Source organism: Periplaneta americana, chromosome 15, assembly GCF_040183065.1.
Source record: "Periplaneta americana isolate PAMFEO1 chromosome 15, P.americana_PAMFEO1_priV1, whole genome shotgun sequence".
NCBI lineage: Eukaryota > Metazoa > Arthropoda > Insecta > Blattodea > Blattidae > Periplaneta > Periplaneta americana.
Window position 1 is genome coordinate 55,676,920 of NC_091131.1, and position 12,618 is coordinate 55,689,537.

The window sequence follows — 12,618 nt, forward strand, 5'->3', positions numbered from 1 at the left end:
TTGTGCAGCTCAACAGTTAAATGCCAGTCAGAGTACACATAGGTTCAGTTTTGTAAATCATACTATAAAGACGGTAAATATGCCAAAAGTACGTCATTCAGTCAATTTAAAATCAAAACTAACAAGTTACATTTCAGAATTTAAAGAAGATGGTTTATCAACTGACAATAAAATATTATTTTGTAATTTGTGTCAGTGTGCAGTATCATCTACACAAAAGTTCCTGGTGCAACAACACATTACAACTAGTAAACATCAGGCCAACAAACAACTAAATTCCAAGCAGAGACAATTGTTTTTAACACAACCAACAACATCGAATGTAAGATCTGAGTTTAACATCGACCTGTGCCGTTCTCTCATCTCTGCTGATATTCCTCTCTACAAACTAAAGAATAAGGTCTTCAGGGAATTCCTTGAAAAATATACTCAACATACAATCCCGGATGAGTCAACACTTAGGAAGACGTATGCTCCATCCATCTACGATGAGACAATACAGAAGATAAGAGATGAAATTAAAGATAGTTCAATTTGGGTTTCCATTGATGAGACTCCCGACAAAGAAGGTAGACTTGTTGGTAATGTAGTTATCGGTTTGTTAAGTGAACAATATTCTGAACGAATTCTTTTACATTGTGATGTTCTAGAAAAGTGCAATAACAAAACTATAGTTAAACTGTTCAACGAAGCTATGGGTATCCTGTGGCCAAAGGGTATTATGTACGATAATGTGTTATTCTTTATTAGCGATGCTGCCCCTTATATGGTCAAAGCTGGACAAGCATTATCTGTTGTATATCCTAAATTGACTCATTTTACTTGTGTGGCGCATGCATTTCATCGTGTGGCAGAAGTGGTCAGAGACAATTTCCCTAAAGTAGATTTGTTGATTTCATCAGTGAAAAAAGTATTTCTCAAAGCTCCCAGTAGAGTTAACGTGTTGAAAGAAATGTACCCTGAAATTCCATTGCCACCAAAGCCAATTTTAACTAGATGGGGTACATGGCTAGAAGCAGTTGAATATTATGCCGAACATATAGACTCTATTAACAATGTTCTCCTTGCATTGGACTCTGAAGATGCAGTCTCAATTGATACTGCGAAAACAGTTACCTGTGACATAAGTGTGAAGAATGACTTAGCTCACATTCAGCATACATTTTCATGCATCATAAAAACGCTCAAAAGTCTCCAAAATAGGCACCTTTCACTATCTGAAAGTTTTGAAATTATAAATAGTACTGTGGAACAACTGAATCGTGGTAGAGGTAAAGTTGCAGATGCAGTAAGAGCTAAGGTGGACACTGTACTTTCAAAAAACCCTGGATATGAAGAACTACAAAAGGTTGTTGCTGTGATGAGTGGTGAATCAACAGTGAAGATTAACTTGGACTTATCCCCAGCAGACATTGTGAAATTGAATTATGTACCAGTTACTTCTTGTGACGTCGAACGCTCTTTTAGTCAGTATAAATCTATCCTCAGAGACAATAGAAGAAGATTCACTTTTCAGCACTTGAAAGAAATGTTTGTAACCTATTGTTATGGTAACAGACAATAAAAATTGTGTTTTGTTGAAACTACATTGGAAGATAAGGTACGTCCATTATATTTTTTGTTTAGTTTGATTAAAATGTACCAATATTTAACGTACATAGTCATTTTTTTATAATTTTAAGTCCATATTTAATTCCATATTTTGGTAAAAATCCATATTTAATTCCATATTTTGGTAAAAATAACTACATATATATTTACATATTTCATATATTTTTAGTCCATATAAATCCGTTCCCTGGTAATCACTTTACGCACTGCCAAAGGAAATGCATATTCAATGTACAAACTTTATTCCGTAAGAAATTAAATGCATTACCTCGATCTGCCATTACCAGGCAGCGCATTTTCGTTCTCAAACAAGTTAGGAAAGTTATCGGTTAGTATATCCTGGAGTTTTAGAGTTCAATCTCTGACCCTAAATTCTTACGTCAGGACGGTACGAAAGGATGGGCAGACAAATAAATAAAAGTCAGTAAATAAATGATAATGAGTAAATAAACAAACTATGATTAAGTAGATAGACAGACAGACAGAAACATAGATAAATTATGAATGAATAAGTAATAATGAATGAATGAATAAATAAATAAATAAATAAATAAATAAATAATGAATGAATAAACAAATAGATAGATAGATACAGTAAATAAATAATGAATGAATGAATGAATAAGTAATGAATGAATGAATAAATAAATAATGAATGAATAAATAAGTAAATAAATAAATAAATAAATAAATAAATAAATAAATAATAAATGAATAAGTAAATGAATGAATGAATAAATAAATAAATAATGAATACATGAATAAATAAATGCATAAATAAATAAATAATGAATGCGTAAGTAAATGAATAAATAAATAAATAAATAAATAAATAAATAAATAAATAAATAAATAAGTGCATAAATAAATAAATAAATAATGAATGAGTAAGTAAATGAATGAATGAATAAATAAATAAATAATGAATGAATAAATGAATGAAATGAATGAATAAATAAATAAATAAATAGGAAATAAGTGAAAAATAAATAAATAGGAAATAAGTGAAAAATAAAAACGAAGTGGGCCTAAATATAGGCCTGACTATCGAAATAGTGAATAAATGATGGAAATAAACATTTATATATAACGTTGAATAGATACATAAACACCGACAAATCCGGGTATCGATATCAGATGCTATTACACACAGGCGCTTATTTAAAATAATTTCTCTTTTCTCTTCTAGAATATAACGGAGTAAGTCCATAAAATAGGCCACGACTTCATTTACATGGATGATCGTAGCCTTCTCAAAACATAAAGACTTGTTGCCTAGCAACTTACCAACTCCCGCGGCTTGTATTAGGGCCGGGCCATAACTCAGCGCACCGCATAAGAGTTTCATGAGACGGGCTGCGAGGCTGTGGAGTCACTTATGCAGCTGAGGGGTCGAGGCTCGGTCACCAGTGCATACCGGCCTTCTCTACAAATCTACTTCCGTTATTCTTTACCATCATCGTTGGCATCTTTATCTTCATTATTGCTTATGGCCACCATTGCCATTTATCATCATTACCATTATAATTATTATCTTCTTTGCGGATTTCACTGTTGGCTTATTTTATCCTCACTTTTGTGATGACCAGAGCCCGGACTTTGATGATCTAAAACTGTGAAATAATGACCTATAAAACTACAGAAAAACTCCAGTAAAATGACCTGAAAACTTAAAAAAAAAAAATACCCAAAAATCTTAATTCATTTAAGTTATTTAAATAGTAAAATATTCTATTCGAATTCAGAAAAAAATTGTTTCAAATGAGTGCCCTTCGAAGCTTTATCTTTGGCATTCTAAATACATTCAAAACTAGTGGCTTGTGCAGCAAATGCTGCAAACTAAGTTCATTAGAAGTTCAAATTAAAATTTTTCAAATTTATTTTCAATGAAGAATACCAGACATTTTGAAAGTTATTTGCTTCCATAATAATGAAACATACTCCCTCTGAATGCTTTTTATGCCAAATACTTTTCCTTGAACCTATCCATCTTCAGTTCTTGAATTTCAATGCGAAAACGCAAGTAACAATGCTAGGACGATCAGGGAATTTTTCATGTAGGAGTAATGCAGTAGCTATTTCAGGTCATTGCGGATTATAGGTGAGAGTTAAGAAAATTTCAGGTTCGATTAAACCAAAGAAATATGAAATTAATTTTGATTTAGTTTCAAGACGCAGCTAAAATAGGAAACATGAATCATTACTACCTAGGAAAATTAGAGAATCACACATATAAATATGTACATCACACAGCCATTAAATATATGAAAAATACTCACATCACTTGACTAATAACTATAAAATATTTAATTTTTAATAACAATATTGTTACCTTACGTAAGTTTTATAGTTTTCAGTAACATTATAATATATAGCTGTTATTCAGTAAATTATAGAAATGAAGATCTAATTTAAAATATTCTTCCTCTGCGTCTACTTAGGCCTACATAAAACCTCAAAAGGTTTCACTTTCATATCATCAATATAGCATTAATGTGTGTAATTAGTGGCAAATAGGTATACTCACATAATTGTATTAACTATAATAATATTTCATTTTTAATGGTAATAATCTCATCAAACATTCTTAAGTTTTGTAGTTCTTAATATCCAATACACAGCTGTACTCGGAAAACTACAGACCAGAGAATCAGACATATAAATTATTTTTATACGCCATCTGAACTCTAAATATGTCAGCAATTCTGCAGGTCATGACCTTCGTGTGATATTGTTTATTGTAGTGCGTGTTTTGTTTTATTCTAAAACCATTATTTCTCAAAACTGACGACAGATGGATTTTGGAAAATAGGGAAATGATGTAGGAAAATTGATATTTCACTGAAAACTACTATTTTTCTGAAAAACTTCGGGTTCCAAGCTTCAAAATGAGGGGTCATTTATTAAAAATCCGTTCAGCCGTTTTCCCATAATTTCCATTACCAGTTCAAATTATATATATAGATTAATGTTATACACATGAGTAGGCTCCGTATTCCACCTACCTATAAACTGGAATGAAGTTGCCTGATTCGAAGTATATGTGACGTCACAGCGCAGGTACAGGTAGGTAGGTTCGTATACAAAATACTGGGTGTTCAGTTCAAAATGTGTCATGGCTCGCTGTATGCCGTCATGTGGCTAGCCGATGAGCCTAGAGAATTCGATCTTCCTACACTTCCGCAGAGGTGTATAACCTGTGAGGCAGAGAAGTTGCCTAGCAAGTACGGTGTTCATTCTGGAGAGTACGTACCGATATGTACGGTAACGCCGGTAGTGGCAGGAATGTGAACTGTTTGGAAATACGTACTGTCGGGATATGGGGAGAGGGTTAAGACGATTACTTACGTATTTGTTGACATTAACTTCGACGGTCAACATGGACACGGAGCATTTGATTTGTGTTGTGGAATGTTACCGTACGCAACCGATGATAACAAATACCCTGCGTACGACTTGCCGGCGCAAAACACAGTTCGAAAGAGGTTATGATAGCACACAGACCGTACAGACCGCCATCTGTTGCTACGACGTTCAAGTTATACCGTACACGTTCTCAAGTTCAGATTGAAGAACGCCTTAAATAATAGGCAACTTCTCTGACATATAAGCTGAAACTCGCTTCAAATCGGTGACCCAACAACAGTGACGTCATGACACACTTTGAAATGAATACCCAGTAGTTATGCATCCTCTGCCCTCTTCCTCTAGAAATTCAAAATAGGGACGCAGTCATAGTGAGTAGTCTTATCGATCACTGCTCTTACTAGTCGTATTATTTAAATAACTACACCTTTGTGGCTGATTGAAGGTTCAATGCAGAGCGTATAATTTTGCGGGGCACAGTTGAGGATATTTGAACTAATATTTTTACTGTCAATATAGACAACATTACATATCAATTCTGTAAAATAAACGTAAAAGTGACAAAAACAGTGTACTGAAAGACACTGAAATACTAAAAGGCACAGAAAGTGTGTTGAACGTAATAAAAAGGAATCAGTACCATAAAAATCTCAAAATTATGAAGGTAATTAACTCGACGTTTAGCATGGATTTATGTAGCTACCATGATGTTCAATGACAACATCCCAATCAATAAATTAAATAATCTCCTTTTAAGGAATTTCTAGAAAAGTACATAGCAAATTAGAGGGTTTTCAGTGATGATCGAGATGCAATATCCTAATGAAACACGAAAAAACTTCAGAAAATAGGAATATCTTGTACTACATCATGTACCAATAACGTCATGTGCTATTGAAAGAATTTCTTCCGATATAAAATCATTTCATGTGATATCCTCATATGTTCAAGTTCCGTAACTTACGAATGCACGTTATTATTCACTGAAAATATCACGACGAAAATAAACATCACGGCTCAAACATGTGTTTACTAGTATAGCTTCAGAATGTCGGGAGTTGACTGTACCCCACGAACACGCAGCGACGATGTGTTTGTTTATATCCTTATCCGTTGCACCATCTGTGTTCGGCGTACCATATACCCAATGTGTCTTTAACTTCAGTCTTTAGGTAGCTGGAATACGAAGCCTACACATGAGGTATTATATTTGCATAGAAACACAACCAGACTGAAATATAAATTTTAATTATATCATTGTACTTGCTCTAGTAGCTGCCCCTTCCACTCACAAAAAAACCTGTGACAATAGGTACCACATCCAAACCAAGCAACTCTACCCAAATTAGCTCTTATAGGAATGTAGAGTTTTAGGGATGCATGTGAAAGGTGTAGCCTGCAAAGTTACTCTTATATCACAATTCGATAACTGAGTGAAACTTATTTATTTATTTATTTATTTATTATTTTGCTAATAATTGTAACATAACATATAAAATATACAGAGGAACTTTAGCTCGCCCCTGAAAGAGTAGAACTCGTGCTCAGGGGCGGATTCCTGAATTGAAATTAATAATTATACAATACAATTATAATTAATAATTATACAATACAATTTGCAATTATAGTATATAAATTTAAATTTACAATTTTTCAATTTTTATAAAATCCATACATAACATTTTAAATTTAATACTAGAACTATTAGAATTGACAAGATTAGGATATTTAAATATAAATTTGTTATATATTCTTGGGCCTAAATTACTACATGATTAAATACTGTAACAGTGTTGCATTTTGGTTCAAACAATCTTAAAGAATTCATACCTTTTGTTTCATAACTATGAGAATACAATTCAAAATTATTTCGATTTTTATGTATGAATTTTATTAATGCAATATAATAAATTTGTCTTACGTTAAGTACATTAAAGTCTAGAAACAAATTTTGAGATGGAAAATCAATAGGTTTTTGAAGACATAAATTTAATTATTTTCTTCTGTAATAAATAAATTGGATTAAAATTGGATTTAAATGAGCTACCCCATCCTATAATTCCATACATAATTACCGATTGAAATAAAGTTAAATATATTCTACGTAATAAATTTATTGACAAGTAATTCCTCAATAAAACAAAATAATATACTATTTTACGTAATTTATTACAAAGGTAATTAATGTGTTGGTTCCATTCTAAATGATTATCGAAAATTATGCCTAAATACTTAACTTCAGAGGACTCTTTAATAATCGGACATTTACACTGTATAAGACAACAATCAGAATTATGTAATTTAATACTTAATATAGATGTAGGAGGTTTGATACATTTTTCAGATAATGAGAATGGAATAATTATGGTCTTATTTTCGTTGATAGAAAGATAATTTGTGTCAAACCATTTTTTTTATTAATTTAAGTCCATTATTTGAATTATTATATGCATCATGCCAGGTTCGAATATTTATTCTTATTCTTAGCGCCTATAATATTAAACTATGCTAATACACTTAATTGTAAAGACATGGCATTGACAAAATAAAGGCGTAACATTGAAAAATAACCTAAAATAAAATAGCTTAAAATGACAAAAAATAGAAAGTTAACGAACACTCAAAGGGAAATTGTGACTTTAAAGTCACTAAAATATACACCACCAACCTCCAAAGTACGTCATTTTTAATGTTTTTGAGCGTCCACATTGTCATTTTTACACGGCTTTTTTTTTTTTTGCACGATGTTTGAAAAGAAGTAATGGCAAACTGTATTTTAAATAATATTGGTAATGTCATTTAGACCTATATTTTTACCCGCACCATATGAAGTTGAAGGCAAAACACACACAAAAAACTAATCTAATATCTCACAATAAATATCTCCGCGTCGGCCTGGTTGGCGAGTTGGTATAGCGCTGGCCTTCTGTGCTCAAGGTTGCAGGTTCGATCCCGGGCCAGGTCGATGGCATTTAAGTGTGCTTAAGGCTCATGTCAGTGGATTTACTGGCATGTAAAAGAACTCCTGCGGAAAAAAATTCCGGCACATCCGGCGTCGCTGATATAACCTCTGCAGTTGCGAGCGTCTTTAAATAAAACGTAACATTTAATGTTTAATATCTCCACAGACTTATTTCGCGAACTGTTTTCTTCCAACAGGCAATGGCGAGTGTTGATTATTATTTGTTATTTACTTAGTAAGTTAGCAACACATTATTATTTCGTTAATTCATATCACAATTTTTCAAATTTTACGGGAACTGAAAGATTCTGATCTAATGTTATTCAAAATACTTCATAGTGAAAAATATTATATATAGAACAAAATAAAGCTACTCTTTACTGCATTTCTCAGAATTTTTTTAAACTAGCTTGTTTAGAAAATCTCTCACGCATTCAAATAGGAGTCATTTGTATAATAATATTGTATAAGTAATAATTTCCATTCAGTATTTCAGTAGACTACTTTGTTCCTTTATGGATTGTCGTTTTTAAGTGTTTGGTGTGCGTCAAGATGTAACGTTCAGGAAGTCTCAGGCAGAATTGGCGCAAGAGATCGAGAATCGAACCGGTGTACAAGATGAACCTATTATCTAGGGATGGAGAAAATAATTTAAATACCGATATATTGATATTGCAATATATTGCAAAGTGCAAGCCTAATTTCGTTAGTCGATAATTTATGTATTGCAGAAAATATATCGAATGATTATCGATATATCGATATTGCGTAAGAAAATTAATAGATACTAATGTAGTTACATTTTCAGGTGTACATTTATTACTATAAACTTATTTAATATCTAATATTCCTTACTCTAGCATTGAAATTAACATCATGACATTGTAAAGTATAAATGTAAAATTGTAACGATACGTTTTCAATAACATTGTAATTCCTAACCTAAATTAAAATTATGGTGGAGGTAAAATGTGCTTAAATGATACAATGGGAAGTCCAAACCTGTGGAATAACGGTCAGCGCGTCTGGCCGCGAAACCAGGTGGCCCAGGTTCGAATCCCGGTCGGCGCAAGTTACCTGGTTGAGGTTTTTTCCGGGGTTTTCCCTCAACCCAATACGAGCAAATGCTGGGTAACTTTCGGTGCTGGACCCCGGACTCATTTCACCGGCATTATCACCTTCATATCATTCAGACGCTAAATAACCTAGACGTTGATACAGCGTCGTAAAATAACCCAATAAAATAAAAAAAATACAATGGGGAAAGAATTAAGTGAACTCCATAGGAGTCAGTATTTGATACTGGAACAGAGTTCAAGTATTCTAATTTTTATATAGGCTATGATTCAATTCAGGACACAAATATAATGCTTCTTTCTACCTACCAACGTAGTCATTTTTAAATGTATTGTACACTTCTCACTTCAAAATATTTTTGCAAAAAGTGCACGTGTTGGAGATGAAGCTGTTTTTCTTAGAAGAACGTTCTATTTGTCACTGTTTAATTTTAAAATGAAACGATTCATTTACAGAATAACATGCTAATATCTAATGTCACTGTTGATTAATAATAATAATAATAATAATAATAATAATAATAATAATAATAATAATAATAATAATAATAAATACTTGTTTCATTTGACGTTAATTCTTAGTTGAAAGTCGATAAATGTTTCTCTTCAATAGCGATCATGCTTTGTCAGTAAATCACATCAGAAACTAGGATTAAAGCCCCTTACACATTAAATTGCCGCAAAACTGTGCAACGCGCGCCGAAACCTGTTTTTACTTAAGCCAAGTTTTGATCAGTATTTGTCCGATACAGCTGAACGTTGGGTCGCACGAACTACAGGCCAGATATGAACTTTACACTCAGGACTTGCATTCATGATGGCTTTATAATGGAGTAATTAATGTTTCATACATAAATGGATAATAATGCATTAAATATATGAAACGTATGCATAATTAAACAGATATTAACGTTATCAATTAGCTACTTAAAACAAAATATTGTGTAACAACAATTGAAACAGTAGATAACTATTTCATAAAATGTTTGTCGGTTTCTAATACTGAGCACCTGATATCCATGCCACTGCTTCTAATATCCTAGTATCGGCTTATTTTATACATCTCGGCTTACTTAATACATATCTGCTTATTTTATACATGTCGTCTAATTTAATACAGTTCGGCTTATTTTGTACATCTCGTTTTATTTAATACGTCTCGGTTTATTTTATACATCTCGGTTTATTTAATACAGTTATTTCGGTTTATTTTTTATAAATCTCGGTTTATTTAATAATCATCTCGGCTTATTTTATACATCTCGGTTTATTTTATACATCTCGGTTTATTGAATACAGTTATTTCGGTTTATTTTTTATATATTTCGGTTTATTTAATACAGTTATTTCGGTTTATTTTATATAAATCTCGGTTTATTTAATAGTCATCTCGGCTTATTTTATACATCTCGGTTTATTTAATACAGTTATTTCGGTTTATTTTTTATACATCTCGGTTTATTTAATAGTCATCTCGGTTTATTTTATATATCTCGGTTTATTTAATACAGTTATTTCGGTTTATTTTTTATAAATCTCGGTTTATTTAATAGTCATCTCGGCTTATTTTATACATCTCGGTTTATTTAATACAGTTATTTCGGTTTATTTTTTATACATCTCGGTTTATTTAATAGTCATCTCGGCTTATTTTATACATCTCGGTTTATTTAATACAGTTATTTCGGTTTATTTTTTATACATCTCGGGTTATTTAATAATCATCTCGGCTTATTTTATACATCTCGGTTTATTTAATACAGTTATTTCGGTTTATTTTTATACATCTCGGTATATTTAATAGTCATCTCGGTTTATTTTATACATTTCGGTTTATTTAATACAGTTATTTCGGTTTATTTTTATACATCTCGGTTTATTTAATAGACAACTCGGCTTACTTTATATATCTCGGTTTATTTAATACAGTTATTTCGGTTTATTTTTATATATCTCGGTATATTTAATAGTCATCTCGGTTTATTTTATACATTTCGGTTTATTTAATACAGTTATTTCGGTTTATTTAATACAGTTATTTCGGTTTATTTTTATATATCTCGGTTTATTTAATAGTCATCTCGGCTTATTTTATACATTTCGGTTTATTTAATACAGTTATTTCGTTTTATTTTTTTATACATGTCTGCTTATTTAATAGTCATCTCGGCTTATTTAATAGTTATCTCGGTTTATTTAATACAGTTATTTCGGTTTATTTTTTATACATCTCGCTTTATTTAATAGTCATCTCGGTTTATTTAATACAGTTATTTCGGTTTATTTTTTATACATCTCGCTTTATTTAATAGTCATCTCGGTTTATTTTATACATCTCGGTTTATTTAATACAGTTATTTCGGTTTATTTTTTATACATCTCGCTTTATTTAATAGTCATCTCGGTTTATTTTATACATCTCGGTTTATTTAATACAGTTATTTCGGTTTATTTTTTATACATCTCGCTTTATTTAATAGTCATCTCGGTTTATTTTATACATCTCGGTTTATTTAATACAGTTATTTCGGTTTATTTTTTATACATCTCGCTTTATTTAATAGTCATCTCGGTTTATTTTATACATTTCGGTTTATTTAATACAGTTATTTCGGTTTATTTTGTATACATGTCTGCTTATTTAATAGTCATCTCGGCTTATTTAATAGTTATCTCGGTTTATTTAATACAGTTATTTCGGTTTATTTTTTATACATCTCGCTTTATTTAATAGTCATCTCGGTTTATTTTATACATTTCGGTTTATTTAATACAGTTATTTTGGTTTATTTTTTATACATCTCGTTTTATTTAATAGTCATCTCGGTTTATTTTATACATTTCGGTTTATTTAATACAGTTATTTCGGTTTATTTTTTATACATCTCGCTTTATTTAATAGTCATCTCGGTTTATTTTATACATCTCGGTTTATTTAATACAGTTATTTCGGTTTATTTTTATACATCTCGGTTTATTTAATAGTCATCTCGGCCTATTTTATACATCTCGGTTTATTTACTACAGTTATTTCGGTTTATTTTTTATACATGTCTGCTTATTTAATAGTCATCTCGGCTTATTTAATAGTTATCTCGGTTTATTTAATACAGTTATTTCGGTTTATATTTTATACATCTCGGTTTATTTAATAGTCATCTCGGCTTATTTTATACATTTCGGTTTATTTAATACTTATCGGCTTATTTTATACATCTAGATTTATTTAATACAATTATCTCGCCTTATTTTTTACATCTCAATTTATTTAATACATCTAGGCTTATTTTATACGCTTAGAGTTATTTATTGTAATCATCTCGGCTTATTTTTATACATCTCTGTTTATTTAATACATCTCGGCTTATTTTTATACATCTCAGTTTATTTAATACATCTCGGCTTATTTTTATAGATCTTGGTTTATTTAATACATCTCGAGATATTTTACACATCTAGGTTTATTTATACATTTAGGTTTATTTAATGCAATCATCTCGGCTTATTTGTATATATTTCGGGTTTTAAAGATTTATTTTAGGTCGCATAACTGTTGGGTCTTTTTGCGACCACAATATTCATGTACAGAACAATTCAAGACAA